General features: G+C 39.8%; 1 protein-coding gene across 2 annotated transcripts in view; it reads right to left on the bottom strand.

Moving 5' to 3' along the window:
* Positions 1-13793, bottom strand: part of ROBO1 (roundabout guidance receptor 1) — a 1057321-nt gene extending 1043528 nt beyond the window's left edge. For both annotated transcript variants that reach the window (XM_034792356.1, XM_034792366.1), the window contains exon 1: positions 13509-13793. The gene's annotated coding sequence lies outside the window, so the exon portion shown is untranslated. The remainder of the gene's footprint in view (positions 1-13508) is intronic.
* Between the last annotated feature and the right edge of the window lie 4037 nt (positions 13794-17830).

The raw sequence follows: 17830 nt of genomic DNA, 5'->3' as shown, positions 1-17830 counted from the left end.
TCAAACCATATGTTACCACCTACTTCCTGAGGAAACTACAATGCATTGGTGATCTTCCTGAAAACACCATCCTGGCCACCATGGATGTAGAACTCTTTATACCAATACTCCACACGAGGATGGACTACAAGCTGTCAGGAACAGTATCCCTGATGAGGCCACGGCACACCTGGTAGCTGAGTTTTCTAACTTTGTCCTCACCCACTACCATTTCAGATCTGGGGACAACTTATACCTTCAAGTCAGTGGCACTGCTATGGGTACCCGCATGGCCCCACAGTATGCCAACATTTTTATGGCCAATTTAGAACAACTCTGCCTCTGTTCTCGTCCACTAGTGCCCCTCCTGTTCTTGCACTACATTGATGACATCTTCATCATAAACCCATGGGAAGGAGGCCCTTGAAGAATTCCACGTGGATTTCAACAAATTTCCACCACACCATCAACCTCAGCCTGGACCAGTCCACACAAGAGATCCCCTTCATGGACACTACAGTGCAAATAAGTGATGGTTACATAAACACCAACCTATACCAGAAACCTACTGAGTGCTATTCTTACCTACATGCCTCCAGCTTCCATCCAGGACACATCACACAATCCATTGTCTACAGCCAAGCCCTAAGATACAACCATATTTGTGCCAATCCCTCACACAGAGGCAAACACCTACAAGATCTTTATCAAGCATTCTTAAAACTACAATACCCACCTGGGGAAGTGAGGGAACAGATTAACAGAGCGAGACGAGTACTCTGTAGTAGGTGACTTCTGGACAGGCCCAACAAGGACAACAACAGAACACCACTGGCCATCACATACAGCCCCCAGCTAAAACCTCTCCAGCACATCATCAACGATCTACAACCTATCCTGGAAAACAATCCCTCACTCTCACAGACCTTGGGAGGCAGGCCAGTCCTCGCTTAGAGACAGCCCCCCCCACCAACACCACACCACAGAAACACTAACCAAGGAACAAATCCTGTTGCCTACTCTGTCCGCATATCTACTTTAGCGACACCATCATAGGACCCAACCACATCAGCCACACCATCAGGGGCTCATTCACCTGCACATCTACTAATGTGATATATGCCATCATGTGCCAGCAATGCCCCTCTGCCATGTGCATTGGCCAAACCAGACAGTCTCTACGTAAAAGAATAAATTGACACAAAGACATCAGGAATGGTAACCTACAAAAGCCAGTAGGAGAACACTTCAATCTCCCTGGACATTCAATAACAGGTTGTTGTAGGATGGCTACTTTTAAACAACAACAACAAAAAAACCCTTCAAAAACAGATGTCAAAGAGAAAGTGCAGAGCTACAATTCATTTGCAAACTTAACACCATTAATTTGGGCTTGAACAGGGACTGGAATTGTCTGGATCACTACAAAAGCAATTTTCCCTCTCTTGGTATTGACACCTCCTCATTGATTATTGGAAGTGGACCACATCTACCCTGACTAAATTGGCCTGGTCATCACTGGTTCTCCACTGGTAAAGTAATTCCCTTCTCTTCATGTGCCAGTATATTTATATTGTATCTGTAATTGTTACTCCATGCATCTGAAGAAGTGTTTTTTTTTACCCATGAAAGTGTATGCCCAAATAAATCTGTTAGTCTTTAAGGTGCCACTGGACTCCTCATTATTTTTGTGGATACAGATTAACACAGCTACCCCTCTGATACATCTGAAAAAAAATTGTTTTTTTCCCCCTCAGAGTGTCACAAAATGATAGTGATAAGGTTGTTTGGGTGCATTAAATGTACATTTACAGAAAATACTATTTTGGGATTTCTTTAAGGGCAGATGCTTCCATAATTCTAGTGAAGTCTATTAGCTAGACATAGCAAAAAGAGCTGCTACTAAAGGGCTAGGACCAGAAGTTTCTCCTCCATGTTCCAGTATCAGAAGAGGAAAAATACAGATTGGTTTAGATAGTACATAAAAGGGGATTCAAACATTTGGCATCAGGAGTCTCACTCTGTCCCTCTCTGGATGTCATCATGAAGGTACTGGTAACTAGTTGGTTAAGAAAAATAATGTGGTATTGTTTCTCAACTGAAAAACAAAAATGGGGATGTGTCATAATTCTTCTGTTCCTCCAGTTTTGCATAGTTTTTGGAAAGTTTTTTGCAAAATCTTTACTAATTGATGCTATCATTACTATAACTACCTTCTATATTAAGGCACACTAATGTATAATAGATACAGTGAACACTGAATCACTCAAAAGAATATAGTGAACAAATATGAGAATGACTTGCTGTCTAAAACCATTGTGTAAGATAAGATATATCTTGAGGGTTTTTTCCCATTCTCTCCTTCTCTTCTTTTATTAGTTTCAGAGGAAAGGTTCCTATCTGTTCATAATCTGTGCATAGAAGACTACAGCTGAAAAAAGTGCATTGTTTTCTTCCAGATTCTGCACACTCTAATCTGAACAGGAAACTGCGGGAAACAATTATAATGCAAATTTTTGCTTTATTCCCTGCAGGAGTTCACTGACTGATTCCTTCACTGCATGAACTGCAAGCAGTGGTACATTTCAGCTTTCTTTCTTTTGACTTTGTGTGTGCATATTGCAAACAATATAGTATAGGGGCTTTGTTTTCTTTTGTTTTGCTGTGTTATATTCAAAAGCTGCCTTTTTAAAATTACACAAACTATTGGCCAAAAGATACCCTCAAGGATATGCTTACAGCTTCCTTTAATTGCACTAGGACTGCAATGAGTATTTGTGAGACCAATATTTGGCTTTATGCTGTTGAAATTTTTATACTCAAAGTCAGCAATTTAATTTAAGATTTCCTTGGCACCCATAACCCAGCCCTTTGCACATAAGGTTAAGGTTTTTTTGTATCACTCTTTATGGTACTAACTGTAAGATATAGTGTAACTATGAAAAGTGGGTTTGCAAATTTAATATCATGTGGTTTCCTATTTATTTCTTTTTGACTTCATAGAAAGTTTGCTCAATGTATTAAAAACAACCAACCTCTCTCTCTCTCCAGCAGGCTGTTGTGACAACTCAACATGGGTTCATAGTTGGCTGTGTGCTTTCATTCTCATTCATCATTACTGATACTCCTGACCCGACTGGGGTGCATTTGATATGTACACTTACAGTCACTCTCATCTGGGTCAGTTTTACTGGTGATGATAAATGAAAAGAAAAGGACACAGCTTGACTTTCAGATGCTAGGCTGTATGTGCAGGACTAGCTAAAACCTTTTTATATGGAATCAGAGTGAGCCTACAATGTCATTTTCACCAAACCAACATTCAAAATAGAACCACATTTTAATGTCTTACTATACATGAAACATCAATGAGTTACAAATGCTATAGCTATTGTAATTTGAATTTTCTTAGTTTGAAAAGGCAACACAGTGGATATCACACTGTACTGGCAGTCTGGAGAGTTGGGTTCTAATCCAATGTTGGCCTGCTGCGTGGCCTTGAACAAGTCTCTTCACCTCTCAGTATCTCTGTTTCTCCTCCCAGCCTTAATTTGTCTTGTCTCTTTAGACGGTAAATTCTTCAGGGTAGAGACGGTCTCTTATGATGCATTTGTACAGTGTCTGGCACACTGGAACCTCTAGGCACGATGGGAATACCAATAATAAATATTAATAACTTTGTGTGTGTATGGTCTCAGCCAGTATATTGCATTAATGACATTTTTGCATTCCATTTCAAGGGTTTCTTTTTAAAATTAAAGAGGAAGCAAAAAGGTCTCTGAACATTTGAGTATGCTATTGTACATCCAGATATCACATAGTCATATAAGCGTACCAGAGTATTTATTTGAAGGTATAATAATTTTATCACACACTGAAATCAAAATTCTCTTGCTTTTAGGTTTTGCACCTCAGAGAGCATGATGAACTAAAGAGACATTAGGAAATTGTTGTATGGAGCAGAAACCTAGGTCACCGGACCTTTTAGACTCTTTCAGATGCTAACTTAAAGGTTGGAATAGACCTGTTGCTATGGAGAGGAGGTAGAGAATGCCAGCTTTGCATCCCATCCTCACTGCTTCCCCTCCACTTGCTTCCTCTCCCTGAAGATCCCTCTGTGTTAGTGGGAGTACTCTGAACCTCGGCAGTTGGAAATGGTCACCAGGGCCTCAGTGCCCACCTGAACTAATGCCCTGATCAGCAATAATTATTGAAAGCAGGCTGAAGGGGTGCAGAACTGTCATCTTACATATCCTGGCTGGCTAAGAAAGGGAGGGCCCAACACAGAATTTCTCACCTCTTAACATAGCCACTGCAGGAATGGGAAATACCCCGCCGCCCCTATCCAATGAGAGAAAGCATTGGGATTACTGAAGATAAATTGAGTGCCTGGGAAGGATCAATTTGCTTGAGGTGGAGGAGGATGCCCAAATTGCTTGGGATGAGAGGAGGAAATCCATCCGCTGGAGAGGGGAAGGTACAGAAAAAGTCAATTTGCTAGGAGGAGGTTGCTGCAGAAAGAGCATCGTCTCATGGGTGGATTACTTTTCTGGGGACAGAGGATGAATTGACTATGCGGAGAGAGGATGAGTATAGTAGAGGGTTTGTAGATGATGGATTGAAAATCAGATTTGCTTGGGGAGACAGAGTAAAGGGATGGCCTGGGGAACAAATTTGATTGGGAACTAGTAGGGGAAGGGAGAAGAATAATTTGAGTGGTGAGCCTGAGGTGTAGGCAGAGAGAATACAGGACTGGAAGTAGAGGATGGACTCATGGAAGCAATGCTGGACTGATGAGGCTGAAAGGGCAGAAGCACCACTGGGGGCTGAAGGTAGGGGAGAGGCTGGATTGGGGCAGATAAATAACTGGAGAGGATTCTAGGAGAAAAAAATTAATTGTGGCAGAGGACTGAGGGTGTGGGGGGCAATAAATGGATTGGGGGCTCAGAACTGATGGGACTGAGGGTCAGAGTATAGATGGATGAAGGGGACTGGGCATGTTCAGTATGGATTAAGGGGTCAGGTGGAACAGAGGATATATGGATTGTTTGAGTGGAGAATGGTGTGAAGTGTTTTTCTAGTTCTGTGGGTGTTTGATCACAATGACATCAGTGTTTTGAAACCTCAGATTGTCATTGCATGTTTTGTGTTTAATTTATCTCCAGTTATTCTAGAACTGAAAATAAATAGCAAGGAGTGTTCCACATATGTTCTTCGGGTTTGCTGTTTTCTAAAATCTTTTAAAATGCATGACATTCCACAGGGCATGTCACAAATTTTAGAGGAGACCCACAGGTCTCTGTTCATATTTTTATTGCCTTTCCTCAGCATTTCAGAGCCTCACAACTTTGTTACCCAGCGATAGGTCTAGGTTGGAGGATTCAAATTTTATACTCAGTATACTGTTGCATAGTGTTTTCTGGGACATGCATCCCCTCAGCCGACAAAATCAGATGTGGAAATGTGATTTAATAATTGAACGTTCAGCATAATTAAATGAGCAAAGTTCTCTCCTTTTTACATAGGATACTTTTTCAACATCTGAAGTGTCATTTAATCTATTGTACCAGTTATTCTGGGAGTTATAGGTGATTTCCAATTTTTTAAATGTAGGATATTTTGATACCAGTAAGGCTCATAGGAACTAGGATTCCTGTTAATCAGTAATTTTGATCATTGGTTTGTTGAGCGCCCCTCTATATACTGCCTTGAACAAAAGAAGCCTCTATTATTATATTAATTCTTATATATACCACTTCCCAAAGGCACCGTAAAACATGTAGCAAAGCTTCAGGAAATTCTCTCAATCTCTAATCCATATGAATATCTTTAATGTCCACCTTGAACATATGGCTGGAGTACCAATTTTGTTACATTTTGATATGGCCCAGGAGAACTCTATTGTATAAATTGAGGTGGCCTCCATAATTTTTTCCCATGACCTTCATTAAATAAGTATATTGATGTAGCACATCTGTCATTCTGCCCACTTTGTTAATAATTTTACCAAGGGTGAACATTCTGGAGTCAAATTGATTGACTGCCTATTTGCATTTGAGAAGTGGCATATTCTTCCACTTCCCTTCCTCCTCCCCATCCCCCTCCCTCTGACAAATTTAATGTAGTCAATCAAATTGCGTGATACATAATGTCTAATTGATAGGTGATGCTAGAATTTATATTTTTTGGAGACCAATTTTTTGTTACATCTTTAATGTTATTGTGGCTTGTACATGATATGAATAGGATACCTTTTCCCATCCATTGTTTCAACATCATTGATTTGTCTCCACTTAGTAAGGATGGATTATGGTGGATTATTGAATCCTCACACAACAATGGATCAAACAGTAGCTCACAGTTTAGTGATCATTTCAGCATATTATAGGTGGAGCTGACAGCAAGACCTATAGTTAAAACTGCCCAGCATTTTCCATTATAAGACTATGTTCACTAACTTTGCCAAATTTAATCATCCAGGCAAAAATTTTCTAAGCCAGGTGTCTGCCTTGGGCTGAACTTTTTGGAAAGTTTCAGCATAAATGTTTTATCATATCTAAGAAAGAGGTATGGAGAAAAAAATTATTTTATCAATATTCAAAGAGTCTCATAACTATTTCATTGAGTAACTTTCACCTCCATGCTTTGAAGCAGTGACTTGATATTTGGCAGGTAGATTGCCCTGGGGTCAGAGAGGTGCCAAATTCACCAAAATTTGGTTGAGTTAGAAGACAGGAACAGAAGGGCTTGTAACCACTAGAGCACAATGTCCTCCAGAAGCGAATATTAAACTCACAATTCCTGAAACTCAACATTCTTCTGCTGTCTGGAAAATAGCTGTGAGCCTCCCTGACCTCTCATCTCATGAGTCTCTCTCATCTTCCTTTAGAGGCTGATCTGCATAACAGATAACCTACTGCTACTACCAGTTACTCCATTAGCTTCAGTGGCACGGGAAAGTACTGTGGATCTAAAGGTTCCAAACCTATGGTGGTCAATATAGTATCACATAATGTAATTCAATTTGAATTTCTAAAAGCTAGTGAGTTGTAGGAAAATATAATTAAATATCATTAAAAAGAATATTAAAGTTGCAAAGTCAAGCATTCAAAAGTTAGGAAACAGATTCCACTTTGGATAAATACTTAAGCAGTAATTGAGCCAGAAAAGAAAGTGAGAATGACTTTATAAGCCTGATGGTTAGTGCATCTACCTGGGACATGGATGATTCCAAAGTGGAACATCTTCAACAGGACTGTGAAAGACCCAAATCAGAATATCCCATAGCCTAGTGATTAGGGCACTCTCTTAAGAGGGGATCACGTGTTCAACTCTTTTCTCCCCATCAAGCAGTGATGGGAATTGAACCAGTGTCTCCTACATTCTAGGGGAGTCCTCTAACCAATGAGCTAAAAGTTTTCTTCCTCCAGATTATGAATGATGCCTGACTGCATACGTGTACCCAGAACATGTCTACTGGGTCAGGCCCCACAGGCAAGAGAGGCAAGGCAACGTGTATCTTTCCCTGCTTTGAAGATCACCCTGTTGGGCGACAGGTCCCTGGACACCTAGACTGAGGCAATAGTGTGCATGTGTGATGGCCACATACCCTGGTCATCAGTGGGCGGGATGAACCTGGGACCTCTGAGGCTTAGTGCATGAGCCTCTACTGCATGAGCTAAAAGCCACATGGTTCTGAGCTTAGGCTGTAGCAGACTCATTAATCACTATGTGGTCTTGGTACCACTACAGGGGGATAGACCACCACACTTAGGAGGTGCATGGGTTAAACGTGTCCAGGGGCAGAAATTTAGGCACCTAGGGATTTTTACAGAGGGGAAAAAAATAACTAGTCTCCAACTGAGTCTAAGGTACCTTCTGGGTTAGCCAGCAGCTGAGCAGGAGTTTTGTGGATCACAATGACACATAAAACTGGGATTAAGGGTTTCAGCATACTAGTCCTTTTGTGGATCTGAGCCCTAATGCCTCAGTTCCCCATCTGTGAGATGGAGAGAACGATACCACCTCACCTGACAAGGCTGTTGTAAAGATAAATTCATTAACATTTGTGAAACAGTCAGATACTATGGAAATGGGTGCCATAGTAAAGCCCATAATTCTGTAATCCATGCACGGTTGAATGGTGTGGAGTAAATAAGGTATGGCCCACACATTCAATGATGAGGATAATAAAGAAATATTTAGTATCTACCAATTCAGGGAAACCATCCGTTACACCGGAAGCATGCAGCTCAAGTTAAGATTGAGGTGTGACAGTGCAAAGCAGAAAACTCATCTTTGTGCTTTCTCAAACCTAACGCCACTGAGTGCAGGGATGGTCTCCAGCTATAAATTAAACCTCCTTAGGGGCTGCTCTAATTTAGGACAGCTGCTGACAGCCCTAAAATAACAAAACCACAGCTGGAAATTGTTACTCTGTATGGCTGTCCCAACTTTCCTCTGGCCACATCCCCTTTTCCTATAATACATACAACAGGAAAGTGGGAGATGGCATAGGATCTTCTACACTGAGTTTATATTGCCATCGGATTCCCCTTACGTTGTGCAAGAGGAGTGGGCATTCCTGATCTGGATACACTGGCTCTTTGTTCAGATGCTGCTGATGGTGGGGTGCAGTCACTACTCTGCAATGAGAATATGGATGACTAGATTTTGAATATAAACTTATAAAATACTTTTATTTCTATTATTTTACTGGATATAGGTAACTTTCCTATAATTATTTACTTTTCAAATATTTAGTAAACATTATGTATTTGAATTCTAACAATCTCATAAAATAAAGTTAGACAGATATAAATGCAATCCAGTTAGTGCACACTCATTTTTACCAAAAATGGGGACTTGTTTTCAAAATGAATCAAACATTTTCTGAATTGTTTTCCCCAAAAGATAGATGAATTGGCATGCTCATTACATTTTAACCCTTATCAAAGAGCAACACATGGCACCAGTCTGATCCACAATGAGCTTTTTCAAAGAGCACTAATGCCAATATCACTGTGCCAGTCTTGAACTGCAACTACTCTGATAGTCTAAACCTCTCCTGACAGGGAAGACCAGACCTGCTAAATTGTGCAAAACCAGATGTGTGTTTTTCCAATTTTAATAAATATGGTGGGACTGATATTGACTGAACAAATTTCTTTTTTTATCTTGAGCCAAATCTAAAGCAGAGTCTCTGGAGGGAATTTAACCAACTCTAGAAACTAAAATGTATGTTTAGATTTTTTTTTTTAATTTGTCTCTCTTCCTTTCAACGAAAGATATATATGTGAGGGTCTACCTTTCTGTCACCCTGTTGTTCACCACAGATCACGCTGGACATCTTAGATCATCCATGGAGGAGTCTATGAAGAATTTATGTAGAGAGATTTCCACATTATTTAGTGTATCTCAAATAAAAATAAAAGGCTGAGCACAAACCATAGTAATTAATAAATAATAGTACTCAACAGGGGAAGGCCAAGCATGCCATATAGGGAAGCATCCAATTAATCTCCCATTTGCTAAGACATCAAGTCAGTCCTTTCTATACACCATGTAGGGAATATAGACTTCATCCAGTATTTGACAGAGAGAGGGTTAAATCTCTTGTCTCTTTCTACAGCAGCATGAGACAGACCACAGGTGCCTGCACTCATTGCAGTGATTGCACTGTGGGATGTCTGGAGATGGGGGAGGTTTCAGCCAACTTACAACTGGTGATTATTCCCCATTAGAAAGAAGGATAAAAAAGTTGGTTTGCAACTAGAAAGTCGAACAGCAGCAGCTAAATTGTCTTTCAGATTGGTTGCCTGATCAAGACTCTTATGGGTCTTATGTCATTGATTTTTAGTTAGCAGTCCCACTGAAATCAATGAAGATTTCTGTTCAAACATTAATGACATACTACTATTGTAAGTATTTCTAGGGTATCTGGGCACACACAAACAGCTTGTGAATTGCAACCTAATCTTGTTTGTTGAGAGACTTTTGTCTGATGAAACCTCACTCACCTCAAAGACTTCAGTTTGCAGTGCCGTATCAGCAGTATTCTCCCCCCCCCCCTTTCCAAATGCTGGGCCTAATTCTCTACCAGTTTTATGTCACTGTAACTCCACTGACTTCAATAGAGTTACCTCAGTATAAAATTTATGTAACACAGGAAAGAATCAGGCTGTTTGTTAGTATGCCAGCCTTAATTCCTCCATTTACAGCAGGAAAATCTTTATTTTCTTTCACTTACAAACTGGTTCCAGCAAAATCTTATACTTCCCAGATGGCAGAAGATGAACTTTGACTGTAAGGAACCTTTTGTAATGAAGTCCACTTTGCCTGCAGAGGCCTGGATTTAGTCTATGCCAGCTGGTCTGGGAGCAGAAGACCAGCTCCTTTGATCTACAGAATACTAGGAGATTGCCTGCACTTAGTACATAATACAAAATTGTTGTTTCCTCTTTTTAAAACAAACAAACAAAAAAATACCTCTTCAGTGCTTAGCACAACAAATGGTTGTGTTAATTTTTTTTACAGTACTACTTACAAATTAAGTTAAGATATTTGTAAATGAAAGGTGACTGATAAAAATAACTATTTAATCTTTAAAGACTCCAGTGTCAACTTAAAAATATACTGCAAAATATCTAATTTCCTTATGTTGCTGATATATTTATAAATTTATTTTAATAAAACTTAACTTCATTATTCTTGTATGTTTACTTTTTGCATTTCGTCAACTTAGGCACTGAAAATCTATTCAATCAGTTTATTTTATTTATTTATTTTAATTGTCAGTTTCACATTTGGGTTCTAAGGGCTTTAATGTTTGGGAGTGAACCCTACAGAAAAATACTTAAATCAACTCTTTCACGTGTATTAAATCATGGAAACATTTCTCATAGGTTTTGTAAAAGCTTGTTTTCACAAAATTTAAATATGGGGCCATGTTTCAATTAAGTATTCCTGACTAAATGATACTAGGCTCAATTCTATACCCACTGAAATCAATATGAAAATTTCCATTTACTTCAGGAGTATGTGACAAACTGGGATTCCTTCAAATATCTTTGTTGTGAAGAGTGTATCTGTTTGATAATATAAAAATGGTAAACAAATTTAGAAGAAGAACTGAACAATCATATCCAACCAGCCTGCCAGGGGAAGCTTGAAAGTAAACTAACTACTCAAATTTGAGTTGGGCCAAAATATGAAGATTATTTCACACACACCCCAACCCAAAACTATAAGATCTCTAAGGACAACAAATGATCCTGACCTGTGTTTTATGTCTTGTGCAAAAGGCAGAACCTCCACCAGAATGCTCTACTATCTTGCTGTAGTTAAGGCTCCATACAGTCTTAAAGGGAAATGCTATTTATTGAGTAGCCAGGGTCATCATACAGCACCCAGGTGTTCCTGGGAAGCCGCCCTTCCATCTACTAACAAGGCCAAATTAAAATCAGGGAAATTCAATTATGAGGTCATAATAATTACTATTAAACTTTAATTGGCTTTCAAGTACAGTATTACAGAGACACTGCCTCAGCCGTTGAAATCCCCGCCAGGTGGCAAAACCCCTGCTGCGGTCAGAGTGCTGGGAAGGAGCTCAGCGCTAGTCTGCGTCCCTCCCCCCCATCCCGAGAAGCCTTGGGTGGGACCTTTGCCTCCTCACACGCTATGTCAAATGGTGCATTGCACCTGTTCGCGCAGCAAGAAGCCCCCGAGCGCCTTTCGCTCATTAAACTCAACACGCCACACAGGCGTCTTTGGGGATGTGCCCTGATGTCCCCCTTTGCCATGACATGCAAGCAAGGGCCCTTCCTTAGGTAACCGTGCCCTCGCTAGAGGACAGCAGCCCCCCGATGACCTGGTGCCCCAGTCCGGGGCGCAGACTTCCCCCTCACGCTGTTGCTTCCCCAGAGGAAGACGCAGCAGGGACGGTACCAGGACAAACTTCCAACCACTTTAGCACAGGCGGCGTGAGCTCCCCCAGAGGCACCTGCTACCCGCAATTCCCAGTGCCCGCCTGCCCCGGGGAACAAGCGCGTGTGCAAAGTGCGGGAACTCCGCGGGAGCTGGCGCTGCTCTCCGCCCCAGGGGGGTTTATGGCAGTTACTTTTATCTGCCAAGCAGCAGGTTGGGGGGGGGGAGGAGCACAAACCCTCTGCACTCCCCTCCCTCGTTAGGCGGCATCTCTCGGTCTCCTCACGCGCCTTGTCCCCACAATGTCAGCGCGCCCCTGCCGAGCGGCTTTCCCTGGCGAGCGCCCGAAAGGGGGAACTTTGCAGGGGAGGCAGCAGAGCCGCGAATGGACGGTCTCCGACGGGCGAGAGGCGATGGGGAGGTTTTGCGGCACTGCAGCAGCGGGAGCAGCTGCTGCAGCGAAGCCGGAGAGCTCCTTCCCGCCCCTCCCCGCGCCAGCCCAGAGGGGTCTCTCTCCATTGTGTGCGGCAGCGGCGCGCACTGCAGACCCAAGCGGAGCACTCAGCGATCCCGCCACCCGCAGCCTCCTAAGAGAGGGGGACGCTTGCCCCGACAGCAGCTCAGAGCCCTTCATCAATAATTCAGACGCTGCCAGGCTCCCCTCCTTACAATATGCTTCCCAGCTGAAAGCTACCTAGCGTTTTACTCCCAGCCAACACAAGGGGAGTTGGGGAGGCAGAGAGATTCTCTCATTTTATACCCCTGGGGTTACAAAGGGTTAAATGATGTCCCTCTTGCCCATCACAAAGCGGCGGACTGCACAAGGATTATAAGGGAGAAGGGAGGCAGAGTTTATAACCACAGTATTTCTCCTCGAACCAGACATCCAAAAGAGGAGGAAAGACATTAGTGGAAACCTACTAGATTACATTTCTTGCTCACGTACACACACCAAACTGTCCGAAATAGGGAAAGTACAAGGACAATCCCCCGAATGTTGCTCAAAGTTGCAGAGCTCTATTGCAGTAGTGCCAGCCTTCCTTTGCTAATCCAGTTTGTTTACTGAGCTCGCCTATAAACCATTAAACAGGCGCAGACCTCTGCAAAGTTACCCCGCCAAACGCAGAGAGCCTGTAACTCAATCAGCAACCAAGGCATCGGCTCCCAGTTTTGCAGCAATAGCGAGATGAAAGCGAAAGGCAAAGCTGAAATGCACCGTGAAATCGCTCTAAAAAGATGTTTTAACCCGTGCGCTCACACTCAAACACACCAAGGGATGAAGAATGCACAGCTTTAAAACTTCTTTGTTAATAATAATTTAAAACACAGTGACAATAACGCAGAATCCCATCCCACAGTAACCTGACAACTTTAGAGACAATAAACAAATCTACAGTACCTGCAAAGAAACTTGTTGGATTGGTCATTGTACTAATTCTGCATTAGGGTTTCCCTCTTTGATCATTCCCCATTTATTTTTGAAACTGTTGACTTATTTTAAACCTATTCATGAATGCAGCATAACTATAAAACAATTGCACCCCTCTTGAACTTCTAGACGGGTCTTTAATATCATCCGCTGCATTGTTATTTGGGGGACTTACCCTGTGAGATAAGATTTTCAGAAAACTAGCAGTTCCATGATTCAGTCCTTGCAACTTTCCTTGCATAGAGAGACCTTTTTTTTTTTAGTTAAAAAAGACAAGCTGCTCAAAAGACTTTGAAATATAAAGGGGGATGAAACCGGATTTCTTCCCAATATCAGGACCCTGGAAAATCAAATCCTTCTTCAGAAGAGAATTCTTTCAGACCCGTTATCTGTATTACTATTAATGCGTAGAGCAGAAGGCATTGCATACAAATAGACCCAAGTATGAGCTTCTATTGGTGGCTGTGGAAGGCCCCTGGGTCCTACTGCTCTGTCTCTGAGAAACTACAAAGCAGCAATATGCAAGCAGCTTTGGAGAAGGAATGATTTGGAGGAGAAGGGGGAGGTAGAGGAGGCGGGGAATCTTGTTTAATTGATTCGTTACCTCTGGTATTGTAATACGTGTTGCAATGGTTAACCAAGAAAAAGCTACATTAAATGGATGTCATGCAATCTCCCCTTTCATATCTGCTTTTTCAATGACACTGTGCAGGATGGGTATGGGAAATCTGCTGAATTTCAAAGGAAAATTTGCAGAGAAGTATTCACACAAGTAGGCTTTATGTTGGAGAATCTTTCCCTTCCCTGCCTAGATTATACATCATTCGTATGTTTTCTAATAGCTAAAATTATTTACTGGAATTAATCAATTATGTGTTGAATTCCACTTACTCATGCCTTCCTCTTCCTATGCTTTTAAAAGGCACATCTGTTTCCCTGTGCAAGAAGAAAAAAATACATTTTCTCCAAAGGAAAATAACTTAATTTAACTTTGAAAGTGCTAATTAAAAATAGATTTAGTATATATACACATTATTAATAAATAATTTTAAATTGCTCTTATTTTATAAGGCAAATACACTGCTGATTCATTTTTCATTAAATACACATTATTTCTCTTATTTGATCTAAGAAATGACCACACTGAAGTAATATATCCTAGTTGAAATTCAAACCCATCAACACATCTAAATAGAACTTTATGTATTTGATTTGTAAAAGCTAAAACGAGTTTAAGTATTAATAAAATAGTAACATATCCAGCATAATCTAAAAATGAAAGCATAATTTTAACAGTTAAAGGATTTTAATGTTGTCCTAATAAATTAAACATTTGTCATTAATTACTATGCTACCTTCCCAACAGCTTCAGTATAGATTGCCATATTAGTCATGCAAATTACAAACCAAGGAGATTTAAAATTATGTGTGTGTATAGTGACCAGCTTTTTCCAAAAATGTATGTTTACATTTTTAAAGAAAAGTTCTCTAGAAAAGATTTTTAATAAAGGGATGCTTTCTTTAAGATTAAAAGAAACCCTGTTAATCAATGTCTTAAGGGACTGCATATTTAAGGGCCTAAATACTTTGTAAATTATTCCTTGGCCCACCATTGAACAAGAGATGGAACTCTCTGGCCAAGAGTACACTCTTCACAAGGTCTTATTTAGGATACTTATTGATATGACAAAGCGTGCAACAACATATGTTCCTTGTACTTCAGTTGTGAACAATCATTGTAAATGTGAGTTTAATTACAAATTATGTCTGCAGTTTACAGTTGAATGCTGCTGGAAAGTGATGCATAGAATAAGGTCAACAGCAATCAGCCCATAATTTCAACAGGCTTGTAAACAAAACAAAGGAAATACTGAAAAAATTATCTTTATTCAGCTTGTACTTTGAGAATCAACAGTATTTGAAAAACATTATTTGAATTATTTTTGGAATCTAATTTGGAAGTGGGGGATCAGTACTTTTTGCATCAGTAACCCTTGACAACAGAAGTGTTACTTCAAAGCCAGGTCTTATTGCTGAATTTCAAACCTAATTTACAGCTTACGTCTTTGTTGGAACCACAATTTAACTGTTTATACTCTGAGTTGTGTGTTGGTAAATTTATTTATTTATTTACTTATTTTTAATGCTCAATGTGCAAATATAATACAGCTCGCTTTATTTTATCTCTAGTTACTGATTAACAGTGAAATAGGTTAATGCAGTTCTCATCACAGTATGTACAGGTATTGCACCCATTCTGGTAGTATTTTCACTGTCACTGTAGGTCTCCCTGTACTAACACTGCATCTAATAAAATACAGTTAGTTATATGCAGTGCCAAAACTATTTTTTGATCCCTCTCTAATCACAGTCTTCTTTATAGCAAGACATTTAATGTCATCCAAAAGACTTACCTTACAGATGCATTATTCTATTGCAGGTAGCAAGTCATATACTCTGTTATATACCATAGCCATTAGAAAGCAGTCTATGGAGAAGAAATAAAAAGATGTCTGTTTCTAATTTAGACTGAATCAATATTTTTAAAAAGCATTGTACACAAGTGGTTACTATGGGCAAATTCTGCCCACATTTACATATAGCCATACTTAAACGATAGAGTTGCACAACAAGGCAGAAATTTAGTAGTCTGGCTGCTATTCTGCTCTCAATTACATTGGTTATCCACTAGTGTAACTCCTATAACTTCAGTGAAGATACTCCTGAAGATACTCCTATCAGTTTAAGTGAGAGCAGAATCAGGCCTGTTATATTTAACACAACAATGAATTTTTTTATAAATCTACATTATCTGTGGATTTAACAAAAATAGCAGAATGGTGTAACTAACAATAGTTAAGAAATTTCTGTGTGAAAGCAAGAAATTGTCATTTCCATTTTAGATTCTGTAAGAATTAATGAATGATATCTCTGAAGGCATGTCTAGATTACGCGCAGGATCGACAGGCAGCAATCGATCCAGCGAGGGTTGATTTATCACGTCTAGTCTAGACATGATAAATCGACCGCTGAGTGCTCTCGCGTCGACTCCGGGACTCCACCGGAGTGAGAAGCTTAGGCAGAGTTGATGAGGGAGCGTCAGCTGTCGACTTATCACAGTGAAGACACCGCGGTAAGTAGATCTAGGTACATCGACTTCAGCTAAGTTATTCACATAGCTGAAGTTGCGTAACTTAGATCGATCTCCCCCCCAGTGTGGACCAGGCCTCTGAGTGATTTAACAGATAAATTGGGTGGATGGTTAAACGTCTGAGCTATTATTGCTCTGTAAAGAAACAAAACAAAGAGGAATGATCACAAAGCCAATCTATTACCACAGTTAAAATGCAATTGCTTGATCAATTATCACTCTATGGAATTATCCTTGATGCAGGCAGAACAAATAAATAAATTATTAAATAAAAGTGAAGCAGTAAACTAACAAAACACACCAAGTATAATAATGTATGTCTCTATATATATACACACACATATCTTTATACATATGCATATACAATATATACAATAATTGAAGTACGTAATGTACGTTTTGCCACTTACCTATGTTATACCCATCATGAAGAATAGTATAAATTATATATCATCATGATAGTTATCATTGTTCAGAGCTGAAATATACATCTTACATTTAAATGTCTAAGACAATAGTTTCATATTTTCTAGATGTGTAAGAATCTCCTTGTTTCATTATTTTACTCATGGAAATTATCTTTGAATTTTTCATCTTAGAGTAGTTTTTAAGTCAGTATGTTATGACAGATGCCTATTTCCATTTTGTCCTTGGAACATGATGACAACTCCTTATTGTAGTTCCTGGTGACATATAACATCTGTGGAAGTTGTAAAGCAAACTATGACCGTCATCTATCAGCATTTCATTTTTCTGTCTTGTCATAATCAGTAAAGCATGCAATTCTAGGTAGCTAGGTAAACAGTTACATACAAATTTGTGTGAAATGAAATATAGTCAGTAGTGGCCTAATGCAGTGCTCTCCTAATATATGTACATCTTGTAAGCACCTGATTCACAGTTGGGAGAATGTTTCCTGTTGACTTTATTGGGCTTAGGTCAGACACTAAATATGACGTGTATGGAAATGTCCAAAGTATAAACTTTTGTGCATAATCCAAATGAATTTATTTTATTTTCAAAGAAGAAGCTTTTTATGAGGCAATATTTTAATAATTAGTGTGATTACTTATCAGCAAATTATGTTAAAGACAGTGCTTATGTAACTTATATTGTTTACCAATAACGTGGGTGAACAAAGATTCAATAGAATAAAGATTAATATTGAGGACCTGGGAAGAGATGGGGAGAGTTCAGCTGATCTTCTTTGGGATCTTTCTGGTGTAAAGTGCAAGTGAAAGAAAAATGAAGACTGATATGCTAGACCAAATGATGACTGTAGTGATGCTATAGATAGAAGTGCTTAGTTTTGTTGTTGTTGTTTTTTCCTTGTTTGGTTGTTTGGT

This window comes from Trachemys scripta, chromosome 1 (genome assembly GCF_013100865.1).
Source record: "Trachemys scripta elegans isolate TJP31775 chromosome 1, CAS_Tse_1.0, whole genome shotgun sequence".
NCBI lineage: Eukaryota > Metazoa > Chordata > Testudines > Emydidae > Trachemys > Trachemys scripta.
The sequence above is the reverse complement of the archived record's forward strand: the minus strand, read 5'-3'. Positions and strand labels throughout refer to the sequence as shown.